This window comes from Panthera leo, chromosome D4 (assembly GCF_018350215.1).
Source record: "Panthera leo isolate Ple1 chromosome D4, P.leo_Ple1_pat1.1, whole genome shotgun sequence".
NCBI lineage: Eukaryota > Metazoa > Chordata > Mammalia > Carnivora > Felidae > Panthera > Panthera leo.
The window spans coordinates 89,315,421-89,330,069 of NC_056691.1; the positions used below are offsets into that span (position 1 = coordinate 89,315,421).

General features: G+C 56.4%; 1 long non-coding RNA gene across 2 annotated transcripts; it reads left to right on the forward strand.

Moving 5' to 3' along the window:
• The first annotated feature begins 8,875 nt into the window (after window positions 1-8,875).
• LOC122205592 lies at window positions 8,876-13,964 on the forward strand. 2 transcript variants are annotated; one of them, XR_006196153.1, is made up of 3 exons: window positions 8,876-9,219; window positions 9,748-9,838; window positions 13,826-13,964. It is a non-coding gene; the product is annotated as an uncharacterized LOC122205592 (long non-coding RNA). The 2 variants fall into 2 exon arrangements; XR_006196154.1 differs by having other exon boundaries at window positions 8,876-9,125.
• The last annotated feature ends 685 nt before the right edge of the window (window positions 13,965-14,649 follow it).

A 14,649-nucleotide genomic window follows, 5' to 3' on the forward strand; every position in this document is an offset into this window, starting at 1 on the left:
GGGCCGAGGTCCCACCCGGCACTTAGGTGCCTGGGGCCTGCCAAGGCCAGCTACGGTCGTGCGCGTGAGCACGTGGTGGGACACAGCGAGGTGCTGGAAGGCAGAACGTGGCCGATGGAGCCAGGCAGGCAGGATGGAGAAGCAGGCAAGGCCTGTGTTTCCTGCTCCGTGGGTGTGGCCTTGAAGCTCGGCTCTTACCCGCAGTTCCCCCTGCACAGAGCTCTTAACAGCAGGATCCAAAACGAGCTGTGCTGGGAATAGGTTTCCCAGGCCATGAATTCCTTAACCAGCATCATTTACCCTATTCCTTCTCAGACCAGCCGTTCATTCTGCTTCTCAATCAGGCGTCTCTGGAGGTGGCAAAGGGAACAAGGGGGAGCGGAGGGGGCTGGCGGGGTCTGCAGGGCACGGGGTACGTTGGGGCAGAGTGCTGGGTGACGTGAGCAAGGTAGTCAACCTCTCTGGGCCTCAGTTGACTCATCTGTCGAGAAGGGTACGTGAGCCACAGGAAAGGCCTTACAGAGGGCAAGGGGACAGTATCTGGGCCATGCCACCCATTGTCTGCTGAGCCCAGAGACAGCCAGCAACTTACTTATAATTACACAGCCAGCAAGGAACAGACTGCACTCCAACTGCCATAAGCTGGGGCCTCCACTCTCCGAAAACAAAGGATCTGAATCCAAAGCTGATCTGTAACAGGGAAAAAGCTGCACCAGGTGGTGAGGGCTGAGGAGCTGCAGAGAAAGGGGCAGCATCACGGACTTCAGAGCTTGAGGAGGGTGGGGAGGGGGTGCGGTGGGGGTGGGGCTGGCCCCAACCAGGACCTTGAAGCAGGAACCACTGTGGGGCTCCCCGGAGCCAAGAGGCTGGGTCTCCCCACTCCCACCTTGGCTGAAATGTTGGCAGATTGTGCGATCCTGACAGAGCCTTAGTCTTCTCATCTATCAAATGGGCATAATCCTGGCAGCCAGGGTGTTGTGAGAATTCAGTGCACTGTTGTCTCTAAAGCTGGAGCGTTGGAGGTAAGCAATCAGTGGAAGAATAAGAATTCCATGGGGCGCCTGGGTGGCGCAGTCGGTTAAGCGTCCGACTTCAGCCAGGTCACGATCTCGCGGTCCGTGAGTTCGAGCCCCGCGTCAGGCTCTGGGCTGATGGCTCGGAGCCTGGAGCCTGTTTCCGATTCTGTGTCTCCCTCTCTCTCTGCCCCTCCCCCGTTCATGCTCTGTCTCTCTCTGTCCCAAAAATAAATAAAAAACGTTGAAAAAAAAATTTAAAAAAAAAAAAAAAGAATTCCAGGGGCGCCTGGGTGGCTCAGTCGGTTGAGCGTCCGACTTCGGCTCAGGTCATGATCTCGCCGTCTGTGAGTTTGAGCCCCATGTCGGGCTCTGTGCTGACAGCTCAGAGCCTGGAGCCTGCTTCAGATTCTGTCTCCCTCTCTCTCTGCCCCTTCCCCCACTTGCTCTCTCTCTCTCTCTCTCTCTCTCGCTTTCTCAAAAATAAATAAACATTAAAAAAAAAAACCAAGAACGGCAATTCCAGCAGGGCAGAGGAGGGTGTTCAGAGAAAGGACCAGGAAACGGGCCTGTGTGTACCTCTCCTAAGAACAGCCCCTCCTAAACCAAGGCTGAGTGGGAGCCTGAAACAGAAGCTCTGATGGGCATGAGGGCTGGTGAAAAAGCCCCTGTCCTGGCTGTGACCTTGGCCGACCCTTCCAACTCTAAAAGGCGGCAGGAATGGGGACCTGAGGTCCTCAGGTCTGAAGATTTAAAAGCCCCCCCTCCCAGCTTGCCCCCACCCTCTCCGCTGATGGGGAGCCGTGGGGCGGGAGCGCAGGGGAGGGAGGGAGTCTTTTGGCTTCTATCCACCCAGACTTGCCCTGGGGTTCCCTGAGAACCTTGAATTCATTAGTGGCTGCAACTCTGAGCCTTGATTAAAAAGATGCTTTTTCCCTTTTTTCATTCCCCCTTGGTTCTTTCCTGGGCAGTGATTTCAATTTGCAGCTGGCTCTCTCTGGGGTGGGGAGGAGGGCAGGGCCAGGATTGGGGGTGGGGGGGAGGGAGGCGGCGGCTAGGCCCTGCCCCTCTCTCGCCCTCTCTCCCCTTTCTTTCTGTCTCTCCTCTCCTCCTCTCCCTCTGCTGGCGCTCCACCCCACCCCCCTCCAGTCACAGGCCAGTATCGGCCACACCTGCAGTGCACATTGATTGCCTGATTAAGGGGGAGATTGATTGGTCCCTGCTGTCATTAGCATATAGTTAGCGGCGACCCCTCTGCTTGGCCTCTGCTCTGACCTGCATGGATCAGTGAGCAGGATGGGAAATGGGAACCCAGTGAGAGGAAGGGCTGGGCAAGGGGGGCACGCAGAGGCTTCCCAGTGTCAGGTGCGGGCGCGGGGGTGGGGGAGGGAGAGAAGGGCCCAGAGGCCTCCTCGCCTCTCTTGGCCCAGAATCTTCCACTGGGACCAACGGACCTTGGGTTTTCCTCTCTTCTAAATGGGGACACTGAATGCAATGCGTCCTAAGAAAGTGTTGCTGGAATCAGAAGAGAGGAAGGCCTTTGCCTCCCCACCCCCCCCACCCCCCCAACATCTCCCCTCCGTCCCAGCCCCTCTGCCTGCCTGGACTGGAAGTCCCCTTCAGCTGAGCTCTCTCCTTCTTGTGGACTCTTACTTTCTTTCTTTTTTTTTCTTTTTTAATTTTTTTAATGTTTATTTATTTTTGAAAGAGAGCGAGAGAGAGAGCGCACAAATGGGGAGGGGCAGAGAGAAAGGGAGACACGGAATCCGAAGCAGGATCCAGGCTCCGAGCTGTCAGCACAGAGCCCGACGCGGGGCTCGAACCCACGAACCGCGAGATCATGACCTGAGCCGAAGTCGGCCGCTCAACTGACCGAGCCCCCCAGGCGCGCCCGGACTCTTACTTTCAGAGCACGTTTGCCCTCCTTGTCCCGCAGAGGCAAGCAAGCAGCCGGCTGCTCACCCCAGGACTTGGGACTCTGATGACTGTCTCCCATCCACATCCGTGGCTCAGCACAAACGTGGAGTAGTAGCGAAATAAGGGCCACAGATTTCCCCCTCCCAACCTTCAGACGAGAGCGAATTTGAAACCGTCGAGAGTACATAACACCAGCTCTATACGCTGTCATATGAAGCCACGGTTCCATACGTTCAGCGGCAGTAAAAATCGCAACTTTTCTATAAAGCAAAACCCAGAAACACCACGTGCTCCGGGAGAGGCTGGGAGGGACACCCCCAGAGCCGGGGACCCAGGGGCCTCCCTCGCTCAGCCTGGGCGGGTTCCCTGCTGGTCCTCAGAGCGTGTGGGCGGGGCCTGGAGAGGGAGCCGGGTGGGGGTGGGAGCATCAGCTTTGGGGCCAAGTCTGAATGTTAGTTATCATGTTAGCAACTTTGTCACCCTCTGCCAGCTCACACCCTCTCCGAGCCTCATCGTCCTGATCCCTGAAATGGGGTGGTATCATCTACCCTAACAGGGTCCTTGAAAGGCTCACGCGAGCTCGCTCAACGAATAGCGAACGGGGGGCGACTGGCGCACACTTGTATATGCCTTATCATGTGGGGTGCTTACTGATCTCCTGAAAGCACATTCTTTGAAAACGAATCTAAGGCATTGTTAAAGCTCTGTGACCGCAGGGAACACTGTCACATCCATCCGGGTAACATCTACGGTGCTCACAGTGCCTGGGACATGAGCAGGGGAGCGGGTATCGGGGGAGGGAAGCATTCAGACTTGAGGCGCTCCTGGGCTCGGTCCGGGGTCCCCTAAAACCCCTCGGCCAGGGCTCTCAGAGGATGACAGTGCCGAACAAAATCAAGCCGCAGTCACCCCTCCGGCTCCTTGGAAGGGAGATCCGTGGAGCAGTGGGTGGCACGGGGGGCCACGGAGGGGCCTGCCAAGTGTCACACTGGGCTGGGCAGGTGTCCGCGTCCAGGCACGTGCTGGACGCCCGGTGGGGGGTGGAGCCCGTGGGATCGGCAGCGTCGGGGGTCAGGTCATAGTCTCCTGGGGCTGCTGTGACCAGGTACGACAAGCCCCGTGGCTTAACCGACAGACATCTCGTCTCCCAGTTCTGGGGGCCAGGAGCTTGAGATCAGCGCTGGGTCCTCCTGAGGGCGGCGAGGACACATTGCAGACTCTCTCCTAGGCTTGCGGGCGGGCCCCTTCCCCCGGGGTCGCTCTGCATTGCCTTCTCGTGTGTACCCGTGCGCAGGCCTCCTCATTTTGGAAGGACGTCACATTGACTTAGGGCCCACCCCGACGACCCCACTTTAACTCAATACCTCTGTCGAGACCCTGTCTCCAGATGAGGTGACATCCCGAGGCCCCTGGGGTTGGGATGACAGCAGATGAATTTGGCAGGGGGTGGGGAGGGACAGATCACTCCGAGCTCAGAGTGGGGATGTGGCCGTGACGGCGGCGTGGACTGCCTCGGGCCGGTGTGCACACGGGAACCCCGGCGACAGGAAGGAGCAGCTCTGGGGGACCGGGCCGGCGGGCGCCGGGCTGAGAAGGGGGGCGGGGGCCTCCAGCAGGGCCGGGCGGTGCCAGCCAGGGAGGCTGCTCCAGCTGGCTGGGCCGGAGAAGCTTCCTGTGAAGTCGCAGCCCTTTGAAACATTGACTAATAAGGTTTTCTTCTCTTTCGAAGTTGAGTGAGTCAGTGGCTTCATATAGGATCCCATCTGTCCGCTCCGTCCCTGCCAGTCGGATTCTAGGCCCCTGGCCAATTGAAAACACCAATCTAGCTTAGTATGAATCTGCTTGGCGACTAGCTTTGGTGGATGTTCTGTTTTCCCTCGGTGGAAGAGAGGCCTCTTGACTGCCCTTCTGGGTCCTGCCTCCACCATGAGCCTAGAATCCTACAGCCAAGGAGCCTGGATGGCGTCTGACTTAGTCTCGGGCGGTGGGAAGCGACAAGGAGGGAGAGGAGCCGAGCTGAAGGTGCGGGAGGCGTTTTCCACCGAGGCGGTCGGGGTGGGAAGGCAGGGCCTGTAACACCTTAGCCCTTCGCTCACTGTGGGGTGTGCCCTGCTCCACCTGGACGTCTCCCCGTCGGGACTCCAGCCCTCAAGGACAGTGCCCGGCACGTGTCATCAATCACCGTGGAATGAACGACGCACAAGTACCCGGTGGGCGGGGGGCCTTTGGGGGGAGCCCAGAACTGGTCCCCTGTGGGCTTTCAGCCTCCTGGTGGGGCTCTGGGAGGGCGTCCACATCACAGCTGGCCGGTGGCGCTGGACAGCGCCCCGGGGTTGATGGCGGCCGGATCGGACGCCAGAGGGGGTGTGGAAGGGCATGCTTGCTGCTGGGCCGTAACTTCCTCTGTGGGACAGGGTGTGTGTGAAGACGTGAAGTTCATGGGGGGGGGGGGGGGGGAGGGCACCCAGAGGCCAGACTTCAGCAAAGGGCAAGCCACACCCCTCAGGGGCTCAGCACAGCTGCCACCGAGACCGGAGCTACTACGGCAATGACGAGGCATCGGTTCCTGTAAGATGTGGTCCCCTGGGAGTCAAGAGACAACAGCCGTCCACAAAGGGGGTGGGCAGAGGACCGTGCGGGGGCCGTTTCTGCAGGGGGACCTCTAGCAGGCCGCTCGGGTGTCGGCCAACGCCCTTGTCATGTCGCCCCGTCCCGCTGCCGGCTCTGGCAAGCACCGCCAGGGCTCTCCGGACCCTCACTGTTCTCCATCGGACACTGGCCCTGCCAGGCTCCGTCACCCTCTCCGCCCGGCCGCCCTGGCCCGCGGCTCCCTGACTCCCCCTTGCCCTGCCCTCGTCGCCGCACACAGGTCCTTCTGTGCCAGGGAGCTCCCCTCTCCCCCCCGGCTGCTGACCTCTCTCTTCCCATGCCTCTGGACCAGATGTCAGCCCCAGGCTTCCTTTTTGGCCTCCCCGGACCCCCAGGCTAGCCCAAGGCCCCGCGTCCTGGGTTCTCGCTGAAACCTGGAGGGCAACCCCCTGCTCGAAACGCCGCACTAACTCCTGGGGTTGTCTGCCCGCCCGACTGTGGGGGTCCCTGACGCACAGACGCTGTCTTGCTTGGTCACTGTTTCATCCCCAGAGGCCGGCGCGAGGCTTGGCTCACAGAGACTCTCGCGAACTCGTGCTCAAAGGAGAGGACGAGTCCAAATAGTCCGGGATGCTTACCACAGCAGGAAGCAATGCTATGTGGAGTGGCCAGGATTCCTGACGAGGGACTCCAATAGTTTAGAGAGTGGCTGGACCCAGCCCTGGGCTCACGTTTCCATTCTGTCATTGATTGGGTTCGTGGAGGCCTTGAGTAAGTGACATAGCCTCTCCGGGCGGGTGTTATCACCTGTTCCTTGTGCAGGGCAGTGGGAGGAGTCAAGGTGGATGACACGGTCAGGGAGCCCCAGGCGCAGAGCCGGCCATGGGGTGGGCTCGGGAGGCAGGGGGCCGGGGCCCTGCGGTGGGGGCAGAAGGCGTCTTCCCTGGCTGCCCCGGGCCATCCAAAGCAGCAACTGGAAGGCACCGGGCAGCAGGCATGACTGGTGGCAATGGCCCCAGTGAGTCTGTGAGGAGCTGCCATCGCCCCCCACCGGCCACTCCACCTGCACGACCGGCAAAGCCTTCGGGAGACACAAGGGGGACCGGGCCCCTTGCAGGACGCCAAGCCCTCCCTGCGCGCCGGCCGCCCGCCCCTGCCGGGAGCTCGTCCCGTGGAGCCCGGGCTTCCCCAGGGATGCTCGTCTCCCCTCATCTGACCCCAGGAGAGGCCCAGCTGGGACCTGAACCGGCGGCACAATCTCAAGTGGCGCACTTAATTGCCGGGACTCAGTTTCCTCATCTGTAAATTGGGGGTAGTGATCCCTCCTGTGCCCAGTGACACGTTGATGAAGCTGTCTGGCTCGAAATAGGTCCCAAATAGTCTCAGCTCCCCTCCCTCTGCCTCCAGCTTCCCCGCACCGTGCTGCTTTTCCTCTGGGGTTTTCCGACCCCATCGCCTACGCTTTAGAAGCAGAAGCCTTCTCTCCAGGCTGAGGAAGGGATCCCCATCCCCTCGCAGCGGCGGAGTTAAGGCACAGAGTGGCTTCTCCCCAGCGGGAGGCAGTATTGCTAAAAGGGAAGCCATCAGCCAAAGGAACTGAGGGATGATGGTGACATTTCAGGACTGGCATTCGTGGCGAGAGATTTTTCAGGCTGAGACTGCCCTGCCCGAGAGTGAATGGCTGTGATGAAGAATGAGTTGGTGGGAGGCAGGAGAGTAGAGCCCTGGTCTCCTGAAGATGAGACGTTAAATCCCTGCCTCTCCACCCTCTGGCTGTGTGACCTTGGACAAGTCCCTAGACCTCTCTGAGTCTCCGTCCCTGTAAAGTGTGGGTGCTCACTGGTGCTAATTCCTGCAGGGGTGCGCTGTGGTTCACGCAGGCTTTGCATGGAGCCTTTAGCACGGAGCCTGGCACGTGGCAAGAGGTCTTTTCTTCCTAGTCACTGCTGCTGTTGTTTTTATTTTCATTACCAGGAGCTGGCAGTGCGTTCGACAAATTCATCAGCCTCAAACCCTCGTCTCCCTAACAGCAAGGCTGAGGGAATACAGCTTGAGGCTTGGGGAGGGGCAGACATCTCCAGGCTCTTACCAATCTGATTCCTTTGAAAACATAACATATTTTTTTTTTTGTCCTTGGACTGGCTAACCGTGTTCACAGATGGACTGGCTTCCAGATGGAGCGGAGGCCCAGCGAGGCCGAGGGACTTGGGCAAGGTCACCGTGTCCCAGAACCTCTGTTTCCCCATAAGCCAAGCTGCCTCCTCCCAGGGCTGCCCCAGCATTCCCGAGGGCCCGGCCGGTGAGGACAACGTGAGCCGACACTGACTGCATCAGGGAACAGGCCAGCTGGGGTGGAGAGTGGGGGTGGGGGACCTCTCGGGATAGCCAGCACTTGAGGCCATGGGAGGGCTGGAATTTTCCAGGCCCTCCGGCAGGAGTGGAGACCCTGGCCAACCTGCCAGTCTGTGTGAGAGCTCCTGGCGCTGACCCAGAGGCAGCTTCCAAATGCTTTTAGGCAGAGGGTGCTGGGAAGCCGGCCCAGGCTCCCTGGGTTCCTAGTCTGGGGGCAGCGGGGCCGGGGGGCGGGACCGGGCTGATACCCAGTGGCAGGGAGCCAGCCACTGCCCACAGGTGGAGGGGGGAGGCTGAGCGGGGCCTGGCTGGAGCGGGGACCGTGAGAGCAGAGCTGGGTGCGACAGCGTCTCTGTCCCCATCTCCCACACCCACAGGCAAGCAAACCGGGATGGGGAGAGAATAAGAGAATGTAGCAGGGAAAGATGAGAAAGAAGGAAGGAGAGACCGCGGAGGGGTGGGGTCGAGGGGGAAGTCCACCCTGGCCATTAAGTATGAGTGAGGGAGGTGGCCTGCCCGTGTCCCCATGGGTGGCCTCACACGCTGCCGTGGCCAGGGAGTAGATCCTTTCCTAGGAAACGGCCAGGCTTTCCTCTCCCCTCCCTTGACACCATTCGCTTTTGGTGGGAGAAGTAATGAGGTGATCAAGTGGCCGCTGTCATACTCCTCTGACCTCAGCTCCCAACCCCTGGCCATGTCCTTCCCCCCCCCCCACTCCTCCTCCAGGAAGCCCTCCTGGATTTCTCTCAGCCCCACCGAGGGCCCCTTTACCCCTCCGGGGCCCTGCCACACTCCAGACAGTTGTCACGACACATACGGAGGGGTGAGGGGGGGTGGGTCAGGTACATCTATAGAACAGCCAGCCCTTGAGCCCGTTCTGAGGGCCTCACTGCGTCCAAGCAGCTTCCCAAGCTCCCGGTCAGCACCTGCTGCTGGACCAGACTTTCCTTTGCACGCGTCTGACACACGGGGGGCAGAGAGGGGCAGGGAGGGGCAGGCGGGAAGGCAGAGGCTTAGAATCTTTTTGGCAGCAAGAACGACGTGAGATCGCTCTTCAGTCGACTGAGTTAAGGGAAGAACAATACTGCCCACCGAGGTTTGAGGGCTTCTATTTGGGGAGCACCAGGCTGAGCCACCTTCGGGGCCGGTGCTCCGGCACCCCTGAGCCCGGCCCGACACCGTCCGCTCAGAGGCCCGGAGGTGGCCCGGGGTCTTGCAGCTACGGTGCTGGGAGGAGAGAGCACCTGAAGCCGGGTGAGTGGCCAGCACTCTCCTGCCCGTGTCCCCACCTCCCCGGCCAGAAAATGGAGGCCAGTGAGCTCAAAGACCACGTCAAGGCATCGTCATGGTAACCGGGCAGGAACTGGGTCCCTTCCCACCTACCGGGGACGGTGGACGTGGCACCGGCTGTTTCCCGGGAGTCGGTCTGGCTGCCGGGAGCCCTGGGCTAAGGATTCCGAAGCCATGCTTGGGCTCAGCGGGAAAAGGGCACTGGGATCGATTAGCGATGTCTGCAGAGGGTGTGGGTGGGGGAGCAGCAGCCTGCCAGACCCCAGACTCACCAGGAGAGCATTGTGATGGCAGGCCCAGCAGGAAGGACGGACTGGATGGTGTCTCCAAGGAGAGACCCTCCACCCCCGCGACTAGGCCAGTGAGAAACCGCCCTCACCCTGAACCCCTTCCTGCCAATCTCCAGGTCAGGACAGCCCCTCCCAGCGTCCTCCTAGTAAAATAATCCTCTTTGTTGGACTTGCCCATGGTTTTGCCCCGGCTGGCACGTCCCGAATCGCAATTCGCTGCTATTCCCCGAAAAAACCCATTTTGCTGGTCAAGTTTAACCACTGGTTGTCGGTTAATGGTCTGTATTACCTTACAGGTCTGAGGGAGGAGAGGGGAGTTCACTGTCCTCATCCAGCACGGTGACATCTAAAGTGGAAATGAACAAAAGAGCAAAGAAGACGGTGACGGTAATGACAGTCACAATGCCAGGTGCCACCTGCCAGGGGCTGGCCTTGTGCCCGGCTCTGTGCTGAGCGATCCCAGTTAATTTCTGCAACGGCCCCGTCAAAGAGTGCTGTCAGTCCCGCACCGCGGGTGAGGGAATGGAGGTCCGGAGGGGCTCACACAGTCAGTGAGAGTCAGAGCTGGGATCGGGGCCGCTGGCTTCTGGAGCCTCTGCTTCTGACCCACGTGTGGTGGGACCGGGCTGCCCTGGCTTTGGTGTGTGGAGGCTATGGTGCCGGCCCCTGGGCAGGAGGGGGCCTGGGCATCTACCCCAGGGGAGGCATGGGCGGGGCCTCCCAGTTCCTTTCCTTGGTACCTCTTGGACTTGTGGTCTTGGAACTGGACCCTGAGCCAGGGCTGGGTCTCACCCAGGAGGTTTTAGACTTTCTGAATTGCTAGAAACCTTTATAATTTTAGCAAATAACAATGGCACTTTGATCCCCTGGCAACACGGTATCGGCTGGCCCGTTGGCATGATTCTCGACTGCAGCTGACACAGAATACATTCTCCTGGAGGCCTCATGGGACAGGGTGAAGGCGCCTCAGGGGTCGCCCGGGGTTGGAGGTCACAATGTCAAATGAGGAAGAAGGCCCCTGGTGGGGTGTGGTAAACCAGGCCCAGACCCCATGTTTCCTGTCCCCCAATTTTTCTTCACTCTTAAGTAGAACACACATAAAAGAGGGCCCGTGAATTAGTGCCCACGAGCGTATGAGTTTTCACAAACTGAATGCCCACCTGACCAGCACCTCCCATCAACGCAAATTGAAGGAGCCTTTTAGAATCTTTTAAAATATTTATTTATTTGTTTACATATCCATTTGTTTATTTTCATGTAGACTCCACGTCCGATGTGGAGCCCAGCGTGGGGCTTGAACTCACGACCCTGAGATCAAGACCTGAGCTGCGATCAAGAGTCAGACGCTTAACTGATTGAGCCACCCAGGAGCCCTGCCCCCCCCACCCCCTTTTAGAATCTTTAAGAGAAAGAGAGTTGTCTTCGAGCCCAAGTTAGGATAGCTGCCTGGGATATACAATCTTCCCAAAGATGCTCCAGAGAAGGAATATTTGGTGCAGGGCTATACACATTTTTTTATGTAAAATATCACACATCATTAGGACGTTTCAGAAAGTTGCAGACCTTAAGTTTCTGGAACATGCCGGGCTGTATGACTTTTATCTTATGGGAACCAGGGAGGGTTTTTTCCCTTTTCCTTATCTTTATGTTTGGAATGCTCCTTTCTGGTTATTTTTTTTTTTTTGAACGAAGCAGATGTACAATGTGTGCTCAGGGCAAAAATAGAGCCCATGCTCCGAGGTTTTGCCAAGTCATTTTGACCTTGGTAAATGTTAAAGTGTAGCTTCCCTGGGAGTCCAGGAGCTGTGCCCACAAGCATTAAAAGTTGAACATTTCCTTCACTGTATTGCTCAGAAGGCCCCTCACATCTGTGTTTGCGCTTCGTGTAAGTGGAATCATACATCGTGTGCTCTGTCGTGCGCCATCAAGTCTGGGAGACTCACCCAAGCCACTGCCCACAGGGGCGGGCGGTTGCTGCACAGTGTTCTGTGGGTGGGGATCCCACACTTGACCCACTCTCCCGTTGGTTGGTCTCTGGATAGGTGCACATGGTCATGCTACAAACGTTCTGGGCTCTGGTGCATGTCTCTTCCTGAACATTCTTGTGAATTTCTGGTTGGAGCAGAGTTGCGGGGCCATTGGGTATGCATATGTTCAGCTTCATTAGAGATTGCCACACAGTCTTCCAAAGTGGCGTTCCGATCCCCATCCTACCGGCAGTGGATGGCAGCCCCATATCTTTGCCAACCCGGAGTATTCTCCGTATTTTTCATTTTAGCTGTGCTGGTGGGGGCACAGGAGTATCACATGGCAGCCTGCCCTTGCACTTCCCTAATGGCCAATGTTGGGTCTCTTGTTATATGCTTCTGGGCCATTTGGGAACCCTGTTGGCTTGTCTGTGAAGTACCTGTTCAGGGCTATTTCTCTCCTGGGATGTTTGTTTTATCTTAAAAAAAAAATTTTTTTTTTAATGTTTATTTATTTTTGAGAGAGACAGAGGCAGAATGAGAGTGGGTTAGGGGCAGAGAGAGAGAGGGAGACACAGAATCCAAAGCAGGCTCCAGGCTCCAAGCCGCCAGCACAGAGCCCGACGCGGGGCTTGAACCCACGAGCTGCGAGATCATGACCTGAGCCGAAGTCAGAGGCTTAACCGACTGAGCCATCCAGGTGCCCCTGTTTGTTCTTTTCTTGTTGATTTCCAGGAGTGTTTTCAATATAAGGCCTTATGTTGCAAATATGAGGAAAAACTTCTACTCTGCGGATTACCTTTTCATTCTCTGCTGAGCGGACATCCATACGATGGTCTAATCTATTACTTTTTCCATGAATGGTTAGTACATTTTGCACCCTGTTTAAGACATTTTTGCCTCTTCTGAGGTCACAAAGATGTCTCTTGGAAACGTTTCATTGCTTTGCCTTTCACAGGTAGATATGCAGTCCGTCTGGGATGTGTTTGTTTGTTTTGTAATTCGTGAGGTTATGTGTTAGAAAGGACTCTCCTGTTCTCACTGGGCAGGGCTGGCCCTGCTGCCTGTTTTGTGGGGAGGGGCTTCTTCTCCCAAATCTTTCTGTCCCGCTGGTCAGTTTGTCTGCCTTTGTGGCAGCCTTTGTGTTTGACAGCCCCATGCTGTCCTAACTGCTAGGGCTCTATTACAGCTCTGATATCTGGTAGCACTAGTCTTCAACCTTGCTCTTTGTTTTCACAATCTTCTTGGCTATTCGTTCCTTGGCCCTTTGCCTTTTCATATAAATTTTATATCAGCTTGTCAATTTCCACCCAGAATAAACCTACTGGGGTTGTGATTGAGGTTGCAGTGAGTGTAGCTATTAATCGGGGAGTGGGGGGTGGGGTGGGGATAACGTGTTTACAGTAGTGTAGTTCTCCTATCCATGAACATGGTATACTGCTCTGTCTGTTGAGAGCCTTCTTACTTTCTCTCAAAAACATTTTGTAGTTTTCGATGCGGAGGCCTTGTAGGTCTCCATCAGACTTCCTCCTGTTTTGAAACCTACAGCTAATTTACAAGATTTAAGCAATGGCCAACCCTAGACCCTACTGACCTGACTTAAAGATAGGGCTATTCTGCCCCAGCTGAGGCCCGTGGGGGTGAGATGTCTTGCATTTTTGTTTTAAATCTTGGACTTTTAAAACAAGTGGTGTATGTACAGACAAAGGTTCATGGAGCAGGCTGGAGACAGGTATCCTTTCGAAGGCCTGTCTACAAGGTGCAGTTTGGACTGGCATCTGGGAACTTGGATTATGGGAGACTTTCCACCATCCCCTAACTGATAAGAATGGCTCACTGTGCCTCAACTGTTTGTGCGAACCATGTGGTTTATGCCAAACTCCTGCTTTCCTTTGAGTAGTAAGGATGTTTGGCATGTGTTAGGCAGAGGGTGCTTATGTGACCGGCCTGTAATAAGGAGTTTCCCTAGTAGACAGCACTTTGTGCGTTGTTGCAACATGTTGTGGGGAAGGTTAAGCCCATCTGTGTGACTCCAGGGGGAGAGGACTCTTGGAAGCCCGTGCTTGGCTTCCTCCAGCCTTCATCCCACCGCCTCTTCCCCTTTTCTGATTTTGTTTCATATCCTTTTGCTGGGATACAACTATATGTTGAGTCCTTTCAGCCTTTCTAGAGAGTCACCCATCCTGGGGGTGGTCCTGGGGACCCCTGCCTGCCCCCTACAGAGGCCCCCGGCTTCCTGCTCCCAACCCAAGGCTGCTTCCGGGAGGGTATAACCGGTGGGAGACAACGTGGAAGCAAGTTATGGATCAGTTTCTGATGGGAGGCTGTTGTCAAGCTAACATTGTATGAAAAAGACGCGGGCACGTGGAAGTCTGTACCACACAGTATAACTTTATTTCATACACAGGATACCTCTCTCGGCCTTGGAAAGGGAGGAAATTCTGACACGCTCCACACCATGGATGAATCTGGAGGACGTTATGCTACGTGAGGACGAACCCTGTATGATTCCAACTTGAATAATCAAAGTCAGAGACACAGAAAGCTGCGGGTGGGCGTCAGGGGCTGGGGGAGGAGAAATGGGGAGTCGTGTTTAATGGGGACAGAGTTTCAGTTTTGGGAAAATGGAAAAGTGCTGGAGACGGATGGTGACGACAGCGGCAACAGGGTGAGTGTGCTTCGTGTCGCTGAACTGGGCACTTAGAGATGGCTAGAGCGGTAAGCTTTGTGATAGTAAGTGCTACGCCCAACACGGGGCTTGAACTCGCAGCCCTGAGATCAAGAGTCACACGCTCTACCGCTCTACCGACGGAGTCAGCCAGGTGCCCCTGTGTTATGTATGTTTTTCCACAATAAAATTTACAGTAAAATAGGATGTCTCTGTGTCCACACTGGCACAGTCCTGGGAAGGCATAGACCAACACGCTCACTCATGGCCGTCATTTTGGAGAGAGCGATTGTGGAGATTTTGATCTGTTTCTGCTTCTCTGTTTTCTACGTTTTTTGGCACGAGATTATATATTGCTTTTTTCATACTAAAAGACTTTACATACAGGAAAACGTGGAGGAAAAAGAGATCAAACATTTAGGTAGGTATTCCTTTTGCGATTTGAAAAAAGAGATCTGTCAACAATAAATACCATGAAGGGGGGTGGGGGGGAAATCAATGTCCTCAACCAAACAGAAATATTGGGAAATCACGGACAACCTAGTGGTTTTGCAAAAACACCT